This window comes from Culex quinquefasciatus, chromosome 1 (genome assembly GCF_015732765.1).
Source record: "Culex quinquefasciatus strain JHB chromosome 1, VPISU_Cqui_1.0_pri_paternal, whole genome shotgun sequence".
Classification (NCBI taxonomy): domain Eukaryota; kingdom Metazoa; phylum Arthropoda; class Insecta; order Diptera; family Culicidae; genus Culex; species Culex quinquefasciatus.
The window spans coordinates 18584746-18602403 of NC_051861.1; the positions used below are offsets into that span (position 1 = coordinate 18584746).

Below are 17658 nucleotides of genomic sequence, written 5' to 3' on the forward strand. Positions count from 1 at the left end.
CTTTCCCCCGTTCCGGGATAAACTGAACCCCCTCTGGAGGTCTCAATAGCTGGGCAAACTGAAAACAGGTGGATGGTCTCCCTGAGGAGTGGCGCTTAAGCCATCTCACTTACCATCAGGAAGTTCGACAAGCTGGCGTGCTATAACTGGTTATAGCCCGCCAGCCTATCGAACTCCCCTATGGTTAAGTGAGATGGCTTAAGCGCCACTCCCGAAGGAGACCATCCACCTGTTTGTCGGTTTGCCCAGCCGTAGAGACCTCTCGAGGGGGGTTCAGTAATCCCGATTCGGGACAGGGAGTTCTGTGGGGGTGTAAAACGCGTCGGAGGTACTCCGACTAGCGTACCAAGCCACTACCCAGGAAGTGTAGCTGAAAAGAAACCGGAAACGGACTGGAGACCTCAGGGCGTGATTCATCACCTGCGGCCTTCAACAGTCCACCTGAAACAGTACAACAGAAAAATAGCCAGTGGTCCAAGGGATTCGGAGCCCTGACTCCAGTAGAAAAATAAAGTAAAATAGAATAAGGAAAGAAAATCTACATTTATTTAATCGGTCGCGAATAACATGAGCCGACTCTCTCGGTCACCCTAGCATAAGTGTTTGTTTTATAGCTACTGTGTGTCTAGGTTAAGTGCAGTAGGAAAAACATTTGTAGTGTTTTGTGTTCGTTTATTTTACAGTGAGTCATTCATGTTTACGTACGTACGTTTGTGTTTGCCGGCGATCCTCCCTCTTCCTTTCCCTGAGATCCTGTTACTTCAGTTCAGATTCTACCGTGTGTTTGTCTTCCTTCTTCTCTCTTCTTCTTCCGGCTTAGGTGTGTGTGCTATGTGCGTTTTATGTGTTCATTTTAGGCGAGTCGGAACAGTCTCGACAGACGCGGCGCCGCGCTACTAGTTGGTAAGGTTGGTAGCGGGCGAAAAGTGTGCCATGGACTTATCACTTAAAGCATGCTTTACTCACGGTTTGCTTGGCGTTCGCGGTCGACGATCACGTGGTCGTCTCGATACCTGTTCTGCTGCTGCTGATCGACGGTTTCGAAGAAACTCGGTGGTTTGGTGGTCGGTGTTTCGCTGCGGACGGCGTCTACGACGTCATCACTTGCTGCTGCTGCTGTTGCTGCTCTCCGGTTAGCACCGGACGGGACTCGAGCACGTGGTTGGTCGCACCTGCGAGGAACCTCGACGACCTACTTTTGAAGATCTGCTGCTGCTGCTCGGCTGGAACGCTGGTTAGCTGGTTGTTGGTTGCCGGTTCGCGTGTCCGCCTTCGAGGCCGGACTTCTCTCCCTCCTCACTCACGTGGTTTCTAACCTTCCAGGTTAGGTTGATGGCGGTTGGCGATCGCGATGGCGGATGCTGATCGCGATGGCGGTTAATTCAAGGACGCTGCGGTGACGGTTGCTGCTGTCCTGTTACGGCGTGGCCGTACAGTTCCGCTGCCGAGCGCGGTTTGGCGAGCGCTGGCCTTCGGCGGCGTGGGCGTTGCGGCCGGATCGAAGCGGTAGCTGGTCCCCGGTAGTTCGGGCCGTCTGTGACGAGCGTGGCGGTGGATGCAGAGCTGGTCACGGGATAGATGTTAGGCTTCGCCATGGGCAGGTGACCACGAGGTGGCCAACGACAACACTTACCAGGATTTCTGGAACGCACATGCACGGCAGAATTTCACACACGCACACGACACGGCACTAGTTCGAACTACTAAATCTCGCTAAACTAGCTAACCAGGAAAGGACAGAGAAACACATTACACTAGAGATAACCTAAAAGACAAACTCATGGAAACTAGAAAACCTACAATTTAATCACGAGACGCGCACAATCGAGGGCCACTGGTGCCTCTTCCGCGGAACTGATAAAAGTGAACCGTTGGGCGCGTCATCAGAACGTCGAGACTTATGAGAGGCTTCAGTTCCGAATTCCGTTCCCTCTCACGGTTACCAACCCTGGACAATAGCTTGTCATTCCCTAGACCGCTTTATCACCTCCACGATCTCATCACCCCGAACCGCGAAAACGCGAAACTCTTCGCGAGATTCGTGCGGCTGGCTCTCCCCGATCTCCTGTGCTGGCTCACCTCAAGAGCAGAGTTTAAACCACTCGGCCATCTGGTTGAACGGAAAGCTTTTGGGATAACTGGCGCAAAAGGTACTCGGCATTTGAGTGACCAAAGGAATGAGCAAAGGTCACTCAGCAAGAAAGCTCTACTCTGCGGCGTGTACGTTTAATACCGTTTAGGTATTTCTACTTCCCAATCATACCGACTGTACTTTTACTCCATATGTACTCGTTACATCATTCCCCACTAAAAGTACGAAAATTTGTTTCGCGTTAACACGGCGGTGAAAAACGACCAAACAAATTTTCGTAGGCCAAACCGAAGTGCTACTGATGATTGGGTTTCTCTTCGGGGTCATATACGTTCATCACTGAACTGTCAACTCACTAACAAGTTAGGTCCTTGCTAACAGTCAGCTCCGTCTCACTTTCCAGATCAGACAACATCACAGTGTCAGCGACGATGTTGTAAGTCTGCTACTAACCATCAATGACGAAAGTCTCCGGTCTCCAGCGAATTACTAATCAAATCATCAATAACAAAAATTCAGCCTCGAGAAAAATGTAGACTTAACGAGTCATTTCAAAAAGTATTTACAATTCATAAGTGTTCCTAACTCTGATCAGCCGGTTTAATAACGGTAAAGGTTTTGGGAAATGTTCAAGAAAAAATATGACCTTCAATAAAAAAATTGTGTTAAATATGGAAATATGTACAACTAATTCTAATGAAAATATTGAAGAAAAAATAATAAGGGAATAGAAGCAATAAAGAAATGTGTAACCCAGAAAAATACTGATCAGTTCATAGATGACGACGACTCATTCATACTCAAAATTAAAATCAAACTATTAAAACAAACTACGAGAAAAACAATGATAAAAATAATAACGAAACGTGTCTTCTACACCAGGACAAAGCCGATCGGCGAAGACACCGTTCACGAAAAGAACTAGTCAGTTCAGTTTGAATTCCCGGCCCAATACTATGACGAGTCTGTGGGAACAAACTTCACCGACAGAAAAGGGGTCTGTTTCTCCTCATAATTTGCAGCCACGGAAATGAATCTCCGCGATTTAACACTCATTATGATTCGAAACGCAAAATATTCCTCCTTACAAGAACTTCAAACACCAGGATTAAATCCGATAACGAAATTCTTGAAGAATTAACCATAATTACAAACTAAAGAAAGAAAACCATTCGCTCACCCCTCGCATTCAAAAAATTCACCCATGCAGAATCCATCTCCAAGATCTGGATCTGTCACTCAATCACCCTGCGCATTTTACCGGTGCTACGCACACAAACAAAACAAACGTCATCGGACTGTCAACGGAGGAAAAAAAATGTGAAAGTGAAAGTGGAAAAAATGCCAGGCGCAGGTACAGAATCGCGAGTGAAAGTTTTTAGAGGAAAATTTTGTGGAAAAAAAGGTGAAATGGCCAGAAAAGACGACTGGGATGGTCGGAAGAACCATCCAGTCCCACGTTGGGCGCCAGTTATAGCCCGCCAGCCTATCGAACTCCCCTATGGTTAAGTGAGATGGCTTAAGCGCCACTCCCGAAGGAGACCATCCACCTGTTTGTCGGTTTGCCCAGCCGTAGAGACCTCTCGAGGGGGGTTCAGTAATCCCGTTTCGGGACAGGGAGTTCTGTGGGGGTGTAAAACGCGTCGGAGGTACTCCGACTAGCGTACCAAGCCACTACCCAAGATGAGTAGCTGAAAAGAAAGCGAAATCGGACTGGAGACCTCAGGGCGTGATTCATCACCTGCGGCCTTCTACAGTCCTCCTGAAACAGTGCAACAGAAAAATAGCCAAATGGTCCAAGGGATTCGGAGCCCTGACTCCAGTAGAAAAATAAAGTAAAATAGAATAAGGAAGGAAAATCTACATTTATTTAATCGGTCGCGAATAACATGAGCCGACTCTCTCGGTCACCCTAGCATAAGTGTTTGTTTTATAGCTACTGTGTGTCTAGGTTGAGTGCAGCGGGAAAAACATTTGTAGTGTTTTGTGTTCGTTTATTTTACAGTGAGTCATACATGTTTACGTACGTACGTTTGTGTTTGCCGGCGATCCTCCCCTCTTCCTTTCCCTGAGATCCTGTTACTTCATCCAAAATCTACCGTGTGTTTGTCTTCCTTCTTCTCTCTTCTTCTTCCGGTTTAGGTGTGTGTGCTATGTGCGTTTTATGTATTCATATTTTGACGTGTCGGAACAATCTCGACGCGCAGCGCCGCGCTACTTAGTTGGTAAGGTTGGTAGCGGGCGAAAAGGTGTGGGCCATGGTCTTACCACTAGTGCATGCTTTACTCACGGTTTGCTTGGCGTTCGCTGTCGACGATCACGTGGTCGTCTCGATACCTGTTCTGCTGCTGCTGGTCAACGGTTTCGAAGAAACTCGGTGAGTTGGTGGTCTTGCTGCGGACGGCGTCTACGACGTCATCACTCGCTGCTGCTGCTGTTGCTGCTCTCCGGTTAGCACCGGACGGGACTCGAGCACGTGGTTGGTCGCACCTGCGAGGGAACCTCGACGACCTACTTTTGAAGATCTGCTGCTGCTCGGCGGAAACGCTGGTTAGCTGGTTCTCGGCTGCTGCCGGTTCGCGTGTCCGCCTTCGAGGCCGGACTTCTCTCCCAAGGGTTAACCTTCTTCACTCACGTGGTTTCTAACCTTCCAGGTTAGGTTGATGGCGGTTGGCGATCGCGATGGCGGATGCAGATCGCGATGGCGGTTACTTCAAGGACGCTGCGGTGACTGTTGCTGCTGTCCTGTTACGGCGTGGCCGTACAGTTCCGCTGCCTAGCGCAGTTTGGCGAGCGCTGGCCTTCGGCGGCGTGGGCGTTGCGGCCGGATCGAAGCGGTAGCTGGTCCCCGGTAGTTCGGGCCGTCTGTGACGAGCGTGGCGGTGGATGCAGAGCTGGTCACGGGATAGAAGTTAGGCTTCGCACTGGGCAGGTGACCACGAGGTGGCCAACGACAGCACTTACCAGGATTTCTGGAACGCACATGCACGGCAGAATTTCACACACGCACACGACACGGCACTAGTTCGAACTACTAATCTCGCTAACTAGCTAATCAGGGAAAGGACAGAGAAACACATTACACTAGAGATAACCTAAAAAGACAAACTCATGGAATCTAGAAAACCTACAATTTAATCACGAGACGCGCACAATCGAGGGCCACTGGTGCCTCTTCCGCGGAACTGTTAAAAGTGAACCGTTTGGCGCGTCATCAGAACGCCGAGACTTATGAGAGGCTTCAGTTCCGAATTCCGTTCCCTCTCACGGTTACCAACCCTGGACAATAGCTTGTCATTCCCCTGGACCGCTTTACTACCTCCGCGATCTCATCACCCCGAACCGCGAAAACGCGAAACTCTTCGCGAGATTCGTGCGGCTGGCTCTCCCCGATCTCCTGTGCTGGCTCACCTCAAGAGCAAAGTTTAAACCACTCGGCCATCTGGTTGAACGGAAAGCTTTTGGGATAACTGGCGCAAAAGGTACTCGGCATTTGAGTGCCCAAAGGAATGAGCAAAGGTCACTCAGCAAGAAAGCTCTACTCTGCGGCGTGTACGTTTAATACAGTTTAGGTATTTCTACTTCCCAATCATACCGACTGTACTTTTACTCCATATGTACTCGTTACATCATTCCCCACTAAAAGTACGAAAATTTGTTTGGCGTTAACACGGCGGTGAAAACGACCAAACAAATTTTCGTAGGCCAAACAGAAGTGCTACTGATGATTGGGTTTCTCTTCGGGGTCATATACGTTCATCACTGAACTGTCAACTCACTAACACGTTAGGTCCTTGCTAACAGTCAGCTCCGTCTCACTTTCCAGATCAGACAACATCACAGTGTCAGCGACGATGTTGTAAGTCTGCTACTAACCATCAATGACCAAAGTCTCCGGTCTCCAGCGAATTACTACTCAAATCATCAAAAACAACAGTAAAGCCTCGAGAAAATGCAAAAAAAACGAGTAATTCAAAAAAAATCAATTTACAAATGTTCCTAACTCTAATCAACCGGCTAAATTACGGCAAAGGCTTTTGAAAAAATATTCATGGAAAAAATTGACCTTTAATAAATAAATTCATGCTGAATGTTTAAATATGTACAACTAATTCTAATAAAAATATTGAGAAAAGAAAAAATAAGGAAAAAGAAGCAGTGAAAAATTTGTAACCCAGGAAATTAATGATCAGTTCATTGATGACGACGACTCATTCATACTCAAAATTACACAATAAAAACATTAAAACAAACTACAAAAACAAATAACACCGACATAGAGTTTGCGCATAACCCTACGCGAGCTAACACAGTAAACGAAACGTGTCTTCTACACCAGGACAAAGCCGATAGGCGAAGACAACGTTCACGAAAATAACTAGTCAGTTCAGTTTGCAATCCCGGCCCAATACTTAGACGAGTCTGTGGGAACAAACTTTACTGACAGAACAGGGGTCTGTTTCTCCTCATAATTCGCCGCCACGGAAATAAATTTCCGCGATTTAACACTCATTATGATTTGAAACGCAAAATATTCCTCCTTACAAGAACTTCTAACACCCGGATTAAATCCGATAACGAAATTCTTGAAGAATCAACACATAATTACAAACTACAGAAAAGACCATTCGCTCACCCCTCGCATTCAAAAAAAAAATCACCCATGCAGAATCCATCTCCAAGATCTGGATCTGTCTCTCAATCACCCTGCGCATTTTACCGGTGCTACGCACACAAACAAAACAAACGTCATCGAACTGTCAAACAGAGAAAAATTATGCGAAAGTGAAAGTGAAAAATTGCCAAGCGCAAGTACAGAATCGCGAGTGAAAGTTTTTAGAGGAAAATTTTGTGGAAAAAGGTGAAATGGCCAAAAAAAGACGACTGGGATGGTCGGAAGGACCGTCCCCAACGGAAACGAGGAAAGTCGAGCTGAAATATCGTTCCAGCTATCGGTTTTAAGTTGGTTTTTTGTTTATTTATTTTCAGCGCAGCGGCATGGCCTACTGCGGCGTGGAACTACAACCGGTCGTTAGCGATTGATAAGCGCTCGGGGTGGAAACTGCGGATTTTGTCTAATCGATCGAACTGAAACTACTGGGGAAAAATTATCGAATAAAAATGGAAACTGGGTGGGAAAATGTGTGCAAAAATTGGTGTGTAGAATCTACTTTGGGAAAACAAAAAATTACGGTGCAGAAATCTACTATGTTTGAGAACCGGATGTAAACAAACCCGCGAAACGCCAGCTGTGTTCCGATTGTTTACTAACTATAACTTAAACTACTATTTACAAGGGGTAAAACTATAACTACTATTTACATTAGAAAAAGATCGTTAATCATCGGAAAACGAGGCAAAAAAACTGGAAAAAAAACGACTCCATCGTAGAAAAATAAACAACAATTCAGGTAAGTATAAGAAGAAAACTAATAATGAAAGTGATCATATTACAATGTCGTCCTCCCACGCAAACAGGTGACGACGATCTTGCTCGGCCGGCTGACGATGTTCGGCCACCTTCACTCCACTTCGCCGGAAGGATGCCTCGCCCCCGACTGACGGAAGTTTGGACTTCACCCACACTCGACGGAAGGAAGGATGACCCACCCCCAACTGGACTAGCGGATCGTGAGTTTTTCTAGACCTAAGATTAACCTAGTTTAGTACTAACTTAGTTTAAGGGTTAGGCGTTAGGCCCTACTAACCACTAACTTCTTCGCGTCGCGTTCGGTTTTGCGTATCTTCTTCCTCTTCTTCGTTTTACGCGTGCTAGCTGTGACTCGGTCAGGCTAGTCTTGGTTTGTGGTGTCTACTCGGCCCAAATTTGGTATTTCCGCGTGGTAGAACCGGTTCTACCCTTGGTCACTTCTTCGGTTGAAGTCTATTCATAGCTCGTTGGGTTCTAGATAAAATTGGATCGTCTGATTCGATTTCGAGATGATTTGTGGGCGTTGTCCAAAGATGCACTACTAGCTTTCGACACTCATCGATCGCTGTAGAAGTCATCGCAGGCTCGCTTTCTTCGTTCACACCTTTGGTGGCTACTAACACAGGTCATCACTTGCTCATTCATAGCTTCGTGCAATCTTTAGTACAAGTGACTACTGGCTCTCGACAGTCATCGGGCGTTTTGGAAGTCATCGCAACTAAGTTGCTCCTTCTTTGCTTCATCTTCTCATACTTAAGTTTGGAACGCACATGACAAATCACCCCAAATCGAACCGATTTTCCCAGGTCGCGATCGCGCGTGGTACAACTCGGTACCCTCAGTGCTGGTTTGTTTATTCTGGTTTTCCTAACACGAGTCCGTCGAGTGCCCTAATGAGGTAATTACCCCGAGGGTGTTTTGTTCCCTAAACGGAAATGGTTGCTCCTGATGGGATTAGGAGGGACATAGCTAAAAAAAAACGATCTAGTGCAGCTAATCGAGCGATTCCATTACGACGCCTTCTCTGGTCCAGGTTCTGCTACCAGTTGGACATTACCAAAACTACTTCCCAAGAGAACTTTCAAGCCCATCGTGTTAGCATCTGACCCTAACCCCGACAGTCGGTTCTTTCGGAGCTTCGCCGACTTCTCCTTTGACGTCGTTCAGATGCGTTTTGTTTGTTTGGTGTGTCCTGTCATCGTCGTACTGATCAGAATCCCCCGAAAGCTACTTCTTTTGGCATCAAACGTTGTTGTTTACATTTTGTAAACTTCTGTACTCTTCTCTAATGTACTAATCCATCGTTTAAGCAATTAGACTAATGTTGTTATCAACCAACGGATCAGTAGTTGTTATTTTCGTTGAGTTTCTGCACAAGAAGGCAGTATTAATTTGAAGAATTAGTGAAAGTAAGTCCAATTACCAACGGAAGGCAAGATTTTTTTTTATGGTTAGCTAAATTATTTTGCTATAATTCAGATAATGCAGAGTAGGCTTATGCAAATGATGCCAATCGTAGTACCAATGTAACAAAAATTGTAGCAATGAAGACAAAAAAAATATGATAATATAAATAATGTATGATGAAAAACCAAAAAAGAAAGTGAATATAATAAATGTATGCAAATAAACAACAACCCAAAATTGTGTTTTCAATTTCTCCGAGAAACTCAACTCTTCTTTCAGAACAAAAGTATCTAATAACTACAAAAATGCAATGCAAATCAAAAGAAATGCAAATCTAAACAAAATCAGGCAAATTCTTCCAAACCAATGCTACTAAAAATCAAAAAAAAATCAGAAAATCATGCCAAAAACCAAAAAAAATAGAGTACAGTAGATGCCTTGTATTGTTGGGCGCCAGTTATCGCACGCCAGCTTGTCGCAGCTAGCACGCGTAAAACGAAGAAGAGGAAGAAGATACGCAAAACCGAACGCGACGCGAAGAAGTTAGTGGTTAGTAGGGCCTAACGCCTAACCCTTAAACTAAGTTAGTACTAAACTAGGTTAATCTTAGATCTATAAAAACTCACAATCCGCTAGTCCAGTTGGAGGTGGATCATCCTTCCTTCCGTCGAGTGTGGGTGGAGTCCAAACTTCCGTCAGTCGGGGCGAGTCATCCTTCCGGCGAAGTGGGGTGAGGGTGGCCGAACATCGTCAGCTGGCCGAGCAAGATCGTCGTCACCTGTTTGCGTGGGAGGACGGCATTGTAATATGATCACTTTCATTATTAGTTTTCTTCTTATACTTACCTGAATTGTTGATAATTTTTCTACGAAGGAGTCGTATTTTCCAGTTTTTTTTCCTCATTTTCCGATGATTAACGATCCTTTCCTAATGTAAATAGTAGTTATAGTTTTCCCCTTGTAAATAGTAGTTTAAGTTATAGTTAGTAAACAATCGAAACACAGCTGGCGTTTCGCTGGTTTGTTTACAATCGGTTTCCAAACAGAGTAGCTTTTGCACCATAGTTTTTTTTCCCAAAGTAGATTTACCACACCAATTTTTGCACAGATTTTCCCACCCAGTTTCCAATTTTTGATAATTTCCCAAGTAGTTTCAGCGCGATCGATTAGCCAGATTTTTCTTAGTTTTTTTTCCCCCGAGCGCTTATCAATCGCTAACGACAGGTTGTAGTTCCACGCCGCAGTAGGCCATGCCGCTGCGCTGAAAATAAACAAACAAAAACCAACTTAAAACCGATAGCTGGAACGATATGTCAGCTCGACTTTCCTCGTTTCCGTTGGGAACGGTTCTTCCGACCATCCCAGTCGTCTTTTCTGGCCATTTCACCTTTTTTTCCACAAAATTTTCCTCTAAAAACTTTCACTCGCGATTCTGTACCTGCGCCTGGCATTTTTCCACTTTCACTTTCACATTTTTTCCTCCGTTGACAGTCCGATGACGTTTGTTTTGTTTGTGTGCGTAGCACCGGTAAAATGCGCAGGGTGATTGAGTGACAGATCCAGATCTTGGAGATGGATTCTGCATGGGTGAATTTTTTTGAATGCGAGGGGTGAGCGAATGGTTTTCTTTCTTTAGTTTGTAATTATGGTTAATTCTTCAAGAATTTCGTTATCGGATTTAATCCTGGTGTTTGAAGTTCTTGTAAGGAGGAATATTTTGCGTTTCGAATCATAATGAGTGTTAAATCGCGGAAATTTATTTCCGTGGCGGCGAATTATGAGGAGAAACAGACCCTTCTGTCAGTGAAGTTTGTTCCCACAGACTCGTCTTAGTATTGGGCCGGGATTGCAAACTGAACTGACTAGTTCTTTTCGTGAACGTTGTTTTCGCCTATCGGCTTTGTCCTGGTGTAGAAGACACGCTTCGTTTACTGTGTTAGCTCGCGTAGGGTTATGCGCAAACTCTATGTCGATGCTATTTTTTTTTCGTAGTTTGTTTTAATGTTTTTATTTTGTAATTTTGAGTATGAATGAGTCGTCGTCATCAATGAACTGATCAGTATTTTTCTGGGTTACAAATTTCTTCACTGCTTCTTTTCCTTATTTTTTCTTTTCTCAATATTTTAATTAGAATTAGTTGTACATATTTAAACATTCAGCATGAATTTCTTTATTAAAGGTCAATTTTTTTCATGATTATTTTTTCAAAAGCCTTTGCCGTAATTGAGCCGGTTGATTAGAGTTAGGAACATTTGTAAATTGAATATTTTTTTTGAATTACTCGTTTTTTTTTGCATTTTCTCGAGGCTTTACTGTTGTTATTGATGATTTGAGTAGTAATTCGCTGGAGACCGGAGACTTTGGTCATTGATGGTTAGTAGCAGACTTACAACATCGTCGCTGACACTGTGATGTTGTCTGATCTGGAAAGTGAGACGGAGCTGACTGTTAGCAAGGACCTAACTTGTTAGTGAGTTGACAGTTCAGTGATGAACGTATATGACCCCGAAGAGAAACCCAATCATCAGTAGCACTTCTGTTTGGCCTACGAAAATTTGTTTGGTCGTTTTTCACCGCCGTGTTAACGCCAAACAAATTTTCGTACTTTTAGTGGGGAATGATGTAACGAGTACATATGGAGTAAAAGTACAGTCGGTATGATTGGGAAGTAGAAATACCTAAACTGTATTAAACGTACACGCCGCAGAGTAGAGCTTTCTTGCTGAGTGACCTTTGCTCATTCCTTTGGTCACTCAAATGCCGAGTACCTTTGCGCCAGTTATCCCAAAAGCTTTCCGTTCAACCAGATGGCCGAGTGGTTTAAACTCTGCTCTTGAGGTGAGCCAGCACAGGAGATCGGGGAGAGCCAGCCGCACGAATCTCGCGAAGAGTTTCGCGTTTTCGCGGTTCGGGGTGATGAGATCGCGGAGGTAGTAAAGCGGTCCAAGGGAATGACAAGCTATTGTCCAGGGTTGGTAACCGTGAGAGGGAACGGAATTCGGAACTGAAGCCTCTCATAAGTCTCGGCGTTCTGATGACGCGCCCAACGGTTCACTTTTAACAGTTCCGCGGAAGAGGCACCAGTGGCCCTCGATTGTGCGCGTCTCGTGATTAAATTGTAGGTTTCTAGTTTTCCATGAGTTTGTCTTTTAGGTTATCCCAAGTGTAATGTGTTTCTCTGTCCTTTCCTGATTAGCTAGTTTAGCGAGATTAGTAGATCGATCTAGTGCCGTGTCGTGTGCGTGTGTGAAGACCGTGTGCATGTGCGTTCCAGAAATCCTGGTAAGTGCGCTGACCACCTCGTGGTCACCTGTGCGAGTGCCAAGTTAACATCTGCCCCATGACCAGCTCTGCATCCACCGCCACGCTCGTCAAAGACGGCCCGATCTACCGGGGACCAGCTACCGCTTCGATCCGGCCGCAACGCCCACGCCGCCGAAGGCCAGCGCTCGCCAAACCGCGCTCGGCAGCGGAACTGTACGGCCACGCCGTAACAGGACAGCAGCAACCGTCACCGCAGCGTCCTTGAATTAACCGCCATCGCGCACAGCATCCGCCATCGCGATCGCCAACCGCCATCAACCTAACCTGGAAGGTTAGAAACCACGTGAGTGAGTGAAGGTTAACCCTTGGGAGAGAAGTCCGGCCTCGAAGGCGGACACGCGAACCGGCAGCAAACAACAACCAGCTAACCAGCGTTCCAGCCGAGCAGCAGCAGCAGATCTTCAAGCGTAGGTCGTCGCGGTTCCCTCGCAGGTGCGACCAACCACGTGCTCGAGTCCCGTCCGGTGCTAACCGGAGAGCAGCAACAGCAGCAGCAGCGAGTGATGACGTCGTAGACGCCGTCCGCAGCAAAACACCGACCACCACCGAGTTTCTTCGAAACCGACCCGCAGCAGCAGAACAGGTATCCAGACGACCACGTGATCGTCGAAAGCGCCCGCACCGCAAACCGTGAGTAAAGCATGCTTAAGTGATAAGTCCATGGCACACTTTTCGCCCGCTACCAACCTTACCAACTAGTAGCGCGGCGCCGCGTCTGTCGAGACTGTTCCGACTCGCCTAAAATGAACACATAAAACGCACATAGCACACACACCTAAACCGGAAGAAGAAGAGAGAAGAAGGAAGACAAACACACGGGAGATTTTTGGATGAAGTAACAGGATCTCAGGGAAAGGAAGAGGGGAGGATCGCCGGCAAACACAAACGTACGTACGTAAACATGTATGACTCACTGTAAAATAAACGAACACAAAACACTACAAATGTTTTTTCCTGCTGCACTTAACCTAAACACACAGTAGCTATAAAAACACTTATGCTAGGGTAACCGAGAGAGTCGACTCATGTTTTGATTCGCGACCGCTTAAATAAATGTAGATTTTCTTTACTTATTCTATTTTACTTTATTTTTCTACTGGAGTCAGGGCTCCGAATCCCTTGGACCATTGGCTATTTTTCTTGCAGATCGGTTTCAGGTGGACTGTTGAAGGCCGCAGGTGATGAAACACGCCCTGAGGTCTCCAGTCCGTTTCGGTTTCTTTTTCAGCTACCCTTCCTGGGTTGGTACGCTAGTCGGAGTACCTCCGACGCGTTTTACACCCACAGAACTCCCTGTCCCGAAACGGGATTACTGAACCCCCTCGAGAGGTCTCTACGGCTGGGCAAACCGACAAACAGGTGGATGGTCTCCTTCTGGAGTGGCGCTTAAGCCATCTCACTTAACCATAGGGGAGTTCGATAGGCTGGCGGGCTATAACTGGCGCCCAACGTGGTAGCGGGCAGTTATAGCCCGCCAGCCTATCGAACTCCCCTATAGTTAAGTGAGATGGCTTAAGCGCCACTCCCGAAGGAGACCATCCACCTGTTTGTCGGTTTGCCCAGCCGTAGAGACCTCTCGAGGGGGGTTCAGTAATCCCGTTTCGGGACAGGGAGTTCTGTGGGAAACGCGTCGGAGGTACTCCGACTAGCGTACCAAGCCACTACCCAAGATGAGTAGCTGAAAAAGAAAGCGAAATCGGACTGGAGACCTCAGGGCGTGATTCATCACCTGCGGCCTTCTACAGTCCTCCTGAAACAGTGCAACAGAAAAATAGCCAAATGGTCCAAGGGATTCAGATGGCCGAGTGGTTTAAACTCTGCTCTTGAGGTGAGCCAGCACAGGAGATCGGGGAGAGCCAGCCGCACGAATCTCGCGAAGAGTTTCGCGTTTTCGCGGTTCGGGGGTGATGAGATCGTGGAGGTGATAAAGCGGTCTAGGGAATGACAAGCTATTGTCCAGGGTTGGTAACCGTGAGAGGGAACGGAATTCGGAACTGAAGCCTCTCATAAGTCTCGACGTTCTGATGACGCGCCCAACGGTTCACTTTTATCAGTTCCGCGGAAGAGGCACCAGTGGCCCTCGATTGTGCGCGTCTCGTGATTAAATTGTAGGTTTTCTAGTTTCCATGAGTTTGTCTTTTTAGGTTATCTCTAGTGTAATGTGTTTCTCTGTCCTTTCCCTGGTTAGCTAGTTTAGCGAGATTTAGTAGTTCGAACTAGTGCCGTGTCGTGTGCGTGTGTGAAATTCTGCCGTGCATGTGCGTTCCAGAAATCCTGGTAAGTGTTGTCGTTGGCCACCTCGTGGTCACCTGCCCATGGCGAAGCCTAACATCTATCCGTGACCAGCTCTGCATCCACCGCCACGCTCGTCACAGACGGCCCGAACTACCGGGGACCAGCTACCGCTTCGATCCGGCCGCAACGCCCACGCCGCCGAAGGCCAGCGCTCGCCAAACCGCGCTCGGCAGCGGAACTGTACGGCCACGCCGTAACAGGACAGCAGCAACCGTCACCGCAGCGTCCTTGAATTAACCGCCATCGCGATCAGCATCCGCCATCGCGATCGCCAACCGCCATCAACCTAACCTGGAAGGTTAGAAACCACGTGAGTGAGGAGGAGAGAAGTCCGGCCTCGAAGGCGGACACGCGAACCGGCAACCAACAACCAGCTAACCAGCGTTCCAGCCGAGCAGCAGCAGCAGATCTTCAAAGTCGTCGAGGTTCCCTCGCAGGTGCGACCAACCACGTGCTCGAGTCCCGTCCGGTGCTAACCGGAGAGCAGCAACAGCAGCAGCAGCAAGTGATGACGTCGTAGACGCCGTCCGCAGCGAAACACCGACCACCAAACCACCGAGTTTCTTCGAAACCGTCGAGCAGCAGCAGAACAGGTATCGAGACGACCACGTGATCGTCGACCGCGAACGCCAAGCAAACCGTGAGTAAAGCATGCTTTAAGTGATAAGTCCATGGCACACTTTTCGCCCGCTACCAACCTTACCAACTAGTAGCGCGGCGCCGCGTCTGTCGAGACTGTTCCGACTCGCCTAAAATGAACACATAAAACGCACATAGCACACACAAGAAGAAGAGAGAAGAAGGAAGACAAACACACGGTAGAATCTGAACTGAAGTAACAGGATCTCAGGAAGAGGGGAGGATCGCCGGCAAACACAAACGTACGTACGTAAACATGAATGACTCACTGTAAAATAAACGAACACAAAACACTACAAATGTTTTCCTACTGCACTTAACCTAGACACACAGTAGCTAAAACAAACACTTATGCTAGGGTGACCGAGAGTCGGCTCATGTTATTCGCGACCGATTAAATAAATGTAGATTTTCTTTCCTTATTCTATTTTACTTTATTTTTCTACTGGAGTCAGTCGGGCTTCTGTTGTACTGTTTCAGGTGGACTGTTGAAGGCCGCAGGTGATGAATCACGCCCTGAGGTCTCCAGTCCGTTTCCGGTTTCTTTTCAGCTACACTTCTGGGTAGCTTGGTACAGTACCTCCGACGCGTTTACACCCACAGAACTCCTGTCCCGAATCGGGATTACTGAACCCCCTCGATCTCTCGGCTGGGCAAACCGACAAACAGGTGGATGGTCTCCTTCGGGAGTGGCGCTTAAGCCATCTCACTTAACCATAGGGGAGTTCGATAGGCTGGCGGGCTATAACTGGCGCCCAACGTGGGGCCCCAGATGGCCGCCAGCCTATCGAACTCCCCTATGGTTAAGTGAGATGGCTTAAGCGCCACTCCCGAAGGAGACCATCCACCTGTTTGTCGGTTTGCCCAGCCGTAGAGACCTCTCGAGGGGGGTTCAGTAATCCCGTTTCGGGACAGGGAGTTCTGTGGGGGTGTAAAACGCGTCGGAGGTACTCCGACTAGCGTACCAAGCCACTACCCAAGATGAGTAGCTGAAAAAGAAAGCGAAATCGGACTGGAGACCTCAGGGCGTGATTCATCACCTGCGGCCTTCTACAGTCCTCCTGAAACAGTGCAACAGAAAAATAGCCAAATGGTCCAAGGGATTCGGAGCCCTGACTCCAGTAGAAAAATAAAGTAAAATAGAATAAGGAAGGAAAATCTACATTTATTTAATCGGTCGCGAATAACATGAGCCGACTCTCTCGGTCACCCTAGCATAAGTGTTTGTTTTATAGCTACTGTGTGTCTAGGTTGAGTGCAGCGGGAAAACATTTGTAGTGTTTTGTGTTCGTTTATTTTACAGTGAGTCATACATGTTTACGTACGTACGTTTGTGTTTGCCGGCGATCCTCCCTCTTCCTTTCCCTGAGATCCTGTTACTTCATCCAAAATCTACCGTGTGTTTGTCTTCCTTCTTCTCTTCTTCTTCCGGTTTAGGTGTGTGCTATGTGCGTTTTATGTATTCATATTTTGACGTGTCGGAACAATCTCGACGCGCAGCGCCGCGCTACTTAGTTGGTAAGGTTGGTAGCGGGCGAAAAGTGTGGGCCATGGTCTTACCACTAGTGCATGCTTTACTCACGGTTTGCTTGGCGTTCGCTGTCGACGATCACGTGGTCGTCTCGATACCTGTTCTGCTGCTGCTGGTCGACGGTTTCGAAGAAACTCGGTGAGTTGGTGGTCTTGCTGCGGACGGCGTCTACGACGTCATCACTCGCTGCTGCTGCTGTTGCTGCTCTCCGGTTAGCACCGGACGGGACTCGAGCACGTGGTTGGTCGCACCTGCGAGGAACCTCGACGACCTACTTTTGAAGATCTGCTGCTGCTCGGCGGAAACGCTGGTTAGCTGGTTCTCGGCTGCTGCCGGTTCGCGTGTCCGCCTTCGAGGCCGGACTTCTCTCCCAAGGGTTAACCTTCTTCACTCACGTGGTTTCTAACCTTCCAGGTTAGGTTGATGGCGGTTGGCGATCGCGATGGCGGATGCAGATCGCGATGGCGGTTACTTCAAGGACGCTGCGGTGACTGTTGCTGCTGTCCTGTTACGGCGTGGCCGTACAGTTCCGCTGCCTAGCGCAGTTTGGCGAGCGCTGGCCTTCGGCGGCGTGGGCGTTGCGGCCGGATCGAAGCGGTAGCTGGTCCCCGGTAGTTCGGGCCGTCTGTGACGAGCGTGGCGGTGGATGCAGAGCAGGATTTCTGGAACGCACATGCACGGCAGAATTTCACACACGCACACGACACGGCACTAGTTCGAACTACTAATCTCGCTAACTAGAATTTAATCACGAGACGCGCACAATCGAGGGCCACTGGTGCCTCTTCCGCGGAACTGTTAAAAGTCAACCGTTGGGCGCGTCATCAGAACGCCGAGACTTATGAGAGGCTTCAGTTCCGAATTCCGTTCCCTCTCACGGTTACCAACCCTGGACAATAGCTTGTCATTCCCCTGGACCGCTTTACTACCTCCGCGATCT

The 17658-nt window shown here is 47.6% G+C and overlaps 3 long non-coding RNA genes across 3 annotated transcripts; 1 reads left to right on the forward strand and 2 right to left on the reverse strand.

Annotated features, from left to right (window-relative positions):
• Nucleotides 1-1184: 1184 nt before the first annotated feature.
• Nucleotides 1185-1957, reverse strand: LOC119766670. Its single transcript, XR_005277044.1, has 3 exons — nucleotides 1801-1957; nucleotides 1634-1722; nucleotides 1185-1563 (listed from the first exon to the last, which is right to left on the reverse strand). It is a non-coding gene; the product is annotated as an uncharacterized LOC119766670 (long non-coding RNA).
• A 2766-nt stretch (nucleotides 1958-4723) lies between these two features.
• On the reverse strand, nucleotides 4724-5297 carry LOC119766672. Its single transcript, XR_005277046.1, has 3 exons — nucleotides 5224-5297; nucleotides 5057-5143; nucleotides 4724-4986 (listed from the first exon to the last, which is right to left on the reverse strand). It is a non-coding gene; the product is annotated as an uncharacterized LOC119766672 (long non-coding RNA).
• Nucleotides 5298-14199: 8902 nt separating this feature from the next.
• Nucleotides 14200-14865, forward strand: LOC119766671. Its single transcript, XR_005277045.1, has 3 exons — nucleotides 14200-14361; nucleotides 14442-14530; nucleotides 14600-14865. It is a non-coding gene; the product is annotated as an uncharacterized LOC119766671 (long non-coding RNA).
• The last annotated feature ends 2793 nt before the right edge of the window (nucleotides 14866-17658 follow it).